Here is a 6,103-nt window from a genome sequence, read left to right on the forward strand (position 1 = left end):
TTCATTCCTCCAGCTCCCAAGCTCCTTCCTGCTTCAGGAGCTTTGTGCTCGCTGTTCCCACAGCCTGGAATGCCTCCCTCCCTCCATAAAATCTTCCTTTGCATTTCTGTCTCAGCTTAAACATTTCCTTCCAGGGGAACGTCCCAGTTATCCCAGCAGTAGGCCAAACCCCTTTCATCTGCTTTGTGGAAGCCTGGTCACTTCATTGCATATATCTTAGGAATTCCTACAGCCCCATGAACTACTCTAGAACCTTCAAGAAGGCAAAGGCCCTGACAAAACTTATTACCTGTATCCCCAAGGCCTAGCACAGTGACTGGCTCCCAGTGGGCACCCAACAGATATTTGTTCCATTAATGAACGAATGGACCTCCTCTCTCGGAAGGCTCAGTCTGCTCACCCATACAATGGGAGGTCAGTTTACCACTACCCAGTAAAGCTGTGGGTAAAGGTCAAATGACAGCCACCCAGGCTTTTCTAGAAGTAAACATGCAAGGGGCTAGATCTGAAACCTGAGAGTTGGAGTGGGTTTTGGGAGAGACCTGTTTTGTGCAGCTCAGGCAGGAAGCACAGGAAGATGGGGCATGTGTACAGGGGCAGCTCCTTCTCCAGGACCTGAGCAAAGTGCTCCAGGTCACAGCTGCCAGTGGGGTTGGCCAGAGCAGCCATTCTGGCCCGACCCTCAGTTCCTGGAGGCAGTAAGGTGGACAGTGAGCAGCTGGGGGCAGGGAGCCCCTGGGTGGTACTGGCCAGCTGACCCTCCACCTGCCCACCCATGCCTTCCCCCACACACCTGGCACCTCGACACCACAAACGGCCACACTGGCCATGTCCCGCAGGCAGCTGAGTGTGCCCTCCATGGCGGACACGTTCTCTCCTTCCAGTGGAACGTGTCCCCAGTGCTGTCTCAGAAGCACAGGCAGCCCAGCTCGTCCATCACCAGCACATCGCCTAGGGAGGGGTGGTGTGTGGCAGAGCTTGGGCCTGCCCTGGCTCCTGTCTCAGAGGTGTAGACCAGGCAGTCCTCGCTGGATCCCAAGGATTTGTTTACCACAAGGCCTGGAAGTGGGGGAGACCTAGGGAGGTGTTCTCTGAAGGCGGCGGGGAGTTCCCCTCATTCCCCTCCCCCAGGAAGGGGCTACTAAGGGAGGAAGGGGGCTGTGAAGAGCTGGGGAGAGGTGTCCGCCCACAGGTGAGGTAGGCCTGGTCCTCTTTCCTGAAGCCATCCTTGGTGATCTTCTTGTTACTGTCACCTTGGTTGAGGTAGCTGTCGAAGCGGCGCAGGGGGTCCTGCTGGAGGATGTGGCCCACCAGCTGCCCTGGCTCACCTGGGGGCAGGGAAGGCAGAGTCGGATTTGGAAACACCCCCAGGTTGTCTCTTCCACCTGTTCCTTCCGCCCCTGAACACACCCTGTGTCCTGATCTAACTTCCATTCACACTGCTTCCCAGGAAATGCCCCATTTCTCCCCGTAGCCCAGGAGCACCCTCAGGGCAGGGAGCTTATCTGGGCATCTCTGACACTGGTAGACCCTCAGTAATGTCTGTCACTGAATGCATGGGAAGATGAACAAATAAACAATGGGTGGCCAAGTTCCACGTGGACAGTCTGAGCAAAGCTAGTGCTCACCGAGCCCCTCGTCTGTGCCTGGAGGAGCTTTACACTGTCACAGCTAATCCTCAGGTCAGCCTGATGGAGTGGGTGCTGCTTTCATCCCCATTTGCCGATGAGGAAACTCAGGCAGAAAGGCTGAATAACTTGTCCGTGTCCCAGAGCCAAGTGGCTGAGCCGGGATCAAACCCAGGCAGCCTGGAGAGTCTTCTCGAGTCAACACGAAAACGAATGAATGGACTGATGGAGGGATGGATGGGATGGTGAAGGAATGAATGGATAGATGGAAGAAATGAAACACTTGTAGAACTAAGAGAAGAACTGACTGTTGGCCACTGGTCAGAATAGGGCTCCCCACCCACCTGCACCTGTGCTCTCTCTCCTGGAACAACCCCCAACTCCAGCCCCACACAGACCTAGTTGGCAGGGAACGCAGACATTATAGGGCCCCCATATCAGCTCTGCGGTGTCCTCATTGACATGCACCAGCTGGATGGGGTACATGAAGGTCAGGATGCAGCTGTTGAAGCCACAGGCCCCCACCTGTGAAAAACAAGCCTTGTGCCTGGACACTCCCTCCGTGGGCCAGAAACCGGATGATGTGGGGGTATCCAGCACCCCTGGATCTCTGCCCCCCATGCCCACTCAGGGCCTTCTGGTCCATCCCCACAACAGTCCCCCCCATTCCCCAACCTGGGCCACAGCTGACTGTCAAAGTTTCCCAGGTTGCAGTTAAATTCAGTGGCCCTGTAAAATTCAGCCTCCTCGGAGATGTGGAAGCAGCTGGAAAAGTCGGTCCTGATAAAGTGCTGGAGGCCACTGCCTAGTGCCATGCACGCTTGGTGCTGGTTTTCTGCTTCCCGGGGTGGCTGGTTCAGGAGGTAGCAGCACAGCTTGCTGATGTACTGTACAGTCTGGGGGTAGACTTGGCATGATTCTAGGCCCCTAAGGTTGCTCTCACTCCACAACCTCCCAAAGCCCTAAGTCCCTGCCCCTCCTAATCTGTCTTCCCAGGCACTGGCTGTGTGATCCTTTCCCTCACTGGGCCTCAGTCTCCCCATAGGAACAATGGAAATGTTGCTCTCAATCACTGGACACCTCAGCTCAAAGACAGGTGTCCCTGAAGTGGGGTTGGTGGGAAGGTAACAAGGGGACAGGGCTGGTTCATTCCCTTTTCACTTACCATGCACTTGTACTTGATACAGTCATCCCAGAACTCGGAGGCCAAGAACTTCCTCGGAATCACCACTGTCATGACATGAAATAGGCACTGCCCAATTCCCACGATGTTTCCTGAAGGCAGAGGAGTGGAATCTGGAGGTCAGGGAGATGGGAGACCCTTCTCTCCAGAGCCTCCTCTCGTCTAGGCCAGCCTCCTGACAGACCCCCTTCCCCTTCTCTCTCCCTTTCTTCCTGCTCCTCCTACACAAACTGATCTCTGCCCAGCTCAGACACCTATGAGACCAAGTGCACACACTTCAGACTGGCCTCCAGTGTGGCCCTGAGTGTCCTGTACCGGTGTAACACTGCCACTCAGCAGGGAGGACTGAGTTCACACCTCTCCTGGCATCTGTCTGGCTCAGGTGTGCCTCCTCCAGGAAGCTTTCCCGGGTTTCCCATAACTGGGCTCTCCCCTATGCCAAGCTTGCTCCCTGCCCCTCCTCCACACTCATCATGCCATTTCTTATATTAAGTAGGTTCCCATCATTCATTCTGCTCCAAACACACACCAACTCTTAAGCATCTTGAGGGCAGGAACTATATTTACTCAAACTCTGTCTCCTCCCAAGCACCTAAAACCAAGCAGCAATGCCATGTACATGTGTGGAAATGAGATGAACTATCAGGCCTGCCCAGGTGCCCTGTGGAATGCAGCTACCACTCAGCCTGAGGCTGGTGTGATCACCCTCACTTCATAGACGGGAGACGACTAAGGTGGAGTCAATGGCAATGTCTGCATTTGAACCCAGATTCGACTCCAAAGCTCATGTGTTTCCACCACAACAAAAAAGAGCCTGTAAAGGGGGATGTAGTTCCTGAGGACTGGGGAGGGGGGGCCAGGCCTAGGTTTACCTGCTGAGTGACAGAGGGGAAGGCAGTTGTAAACAATGTCATCTGGCCACATGCAACCACCACTGGTCACTCCCCAGGGCTCACCAGGGGCCACCTTTCTGCCAAAGATGAGGGCCTGCATCCTGGAGGTTTTCAGACAATGGCACAGGGCATGCAGTTCACCACATAGAAGGGAAACAACATAGGACTAAGTACTGACTACTCAGTGGCCCCTGTGGAGGTCAGAAGGCAGTGGCATGACAAATTTAAAATTCTGAAAGAGAAAAATTGCCAACCAAGAATTTTTTATCCAGCGAAGCTCTCCTTCAAATTTGAGGGAGAGCTTAAAATCTTCACAGACAAAAAATGCTACAAGGATTTGTTTACAAGAGATGTGCCCTGCAAGAAATACTAAAGGGAACCCTACCAGCAGAGAAAAAAGAAAGGAGAGAGAGGTCTGGAGAAGGGCACAGAACTGAAGAGTTTTAGTAAGGGTACATTACAGGAAATAAAGAGAAGGAAAAAATGTATCTGACCAATGAAAACAAAGGATATGATAGCTGATTCAAGAACTGCCTTCACAGTAATAACATTGTATGTGAATGGAGTAAACTCCCCAATTAAAAGATAGAGTTTGGCAGAATGGATTAAAAAAATATGAACTATCAGTATGGGGGCTGAAGCTTTATTTCTGACCCCCACCATGCTGCTGCATGAATAAACCTTTCCTGCCTGAAAGTTTGACTGGTCTCCATGCCCTCTATGACTGTACACCCTGAAATTTCTAACATAATGATGCCAAAACCTGGGAGGGGGTTACATTGAGACCAATCAACCTGTAGGGAGCCTCCACCCTGCCACTGCTGACCAATCACCCAACGCAGGAAACCAATTCATGCTGTGCAGATGAGTTTGCAGTTCCTTCAGAAGGTCCTGTCCATTTCTCATTTCTCTCAGCTGTCAAAAATCCTAGTGCTAGGTTGGTGTTCCAGTTTGCTAATGCTAGTGGGATGCAAAACACCAGAGATGGATTGGCTTTTATAAAAGGGGCTTTATTTGGTTACACAGTTACAGTCTTAGGGTCATAAAGTGTCCAAGGTAACACATCAGCAATCAGGTACCTTCATTGGAGGATGGCCATTGGTGTCTGGAAAACCTCTGTTAGCTGGAAAAGCACATGGCTGACATCTGCTCCAAAGTTCTGGTTTCAAAATTGCTTTCCCTCAGGACATTCCTCCCTAGGATTCAGCTCCTCAAAAATGTCACTCTTAGTTGCTCTTGGGGTATTTATCCTCTCTTAGCTTCTCCAGAGCAAAAGTCTGCTTTGAAAGGCTGTCTCCAAAATGTCTCTGTATGCTGCAGCTCCTCTCTCAGCTCCTGTGTGTTCTTCAAAGTGTCCCTCTTGGCTGTAGCAAGCTTGCTCTTTCTGTCTGAGCTTTTATAGGGCTCCAGTGAACTAATCAAGGCCCATGCTGAATGGGTGGGGCCACACCTCCATGGAAATTATCTAATCAGAGTTATCACCGGCAGTTGGGTGGGTCACATCTCCATGGAAACAATCAAAGTATTACAATCTAATCAACACTAATACATCTGCCCACACAAGATTGCATCAAAGATAATGGCATTTTGGGGGACATGATACATTCAAACTGGCACAGTTGGTGATCTTCTCTGCTGAGGGAAACTGTTCCCAAGGCCAGAACCCTCCTTCTCGGGGACATCTGAGTTCTGAGTTCAGTCTCAGTTTTCTATGAACAAGAAACAAAGACTCAAGGATGCTTGACTCTTTTGCTCTTGTTCCACATTTGAGGCTGCTAAAACTCTACCCAATCACTCACAATTGGAAAAACTCACTCGGTTCCTCCCAAGGCAGTGGCCAGAAAACGGAACCTTCAACTATCAAATTCTGCAAGATCTTAAAAATTACATACAATGCAATGGCATATAGTCTGAGATTTCTTACATTCAGGCTTTCTTCTATCTTCCTAACTGCCCTTCCCTCTGTCAGGTTTGTACCACCTGCTTCTCCATGCTCCCCCTCTTTTCTCCCCCCTCCTCTGAACTCTTTCTTCAATCCTTCCAAAAACTTTCTCCTCAATTCTCCTCAAGTTCCTCACCTGGCTCCATTCCCCAACCTTCGCTGCCAGACCAGCCCTGCCAGGGCTCCACACCACCGCTGCTGCTACACCCCACCCCTTCCAGGGCCATAGCCACGGCCACTGCAATTCTCCTCCTCTCTATGCAGCCCCTCCTAGCCAAGCTAAAACTGCTGTTAAACCACTTCTAATATTCACCACAAACTCCAAAGGTTAAAACCTAGCCCCCAAACTCTGAAAACCTAGCCTTCAAGGTGTTTAATAATAAAAACCTGGAGGGCTCTCAGCAGGAGAAGGGAAAACAAAAGTCAAGGCTAACTAAAATCAAGCATGTCAATTACT

At 51.1% G+C, this 6,103-nt stretch overlaps 1 pseudogene; it reads right to left on the reverse strand.

Annotated features, from left to right (window-relative positions):
- Positions 1 to 444: 444 nt before the first annotated feature.
- On the reverse strand, positions 445 to 3,804 carry LOC119535496 (annotated as a pseudogene).
- Positions 3,805 to 6,103: the final 2,299 nt, after the last annotated feature.

Source organism: Choloepus didactylus, chromosome 5, assembly GCF_015220235.1.
Source record: "Choloepus didactylus isolate mChoDid1 chromosome 5, mChoDid1.pri, whole genome shotgun sequence".
NCBI classification, from domain to species: Eukaryota; Metazoa; Chordata; class Mammalia; order Pilosa; family Megalonychidae; genus Choloepus; species Choloepus didactylus.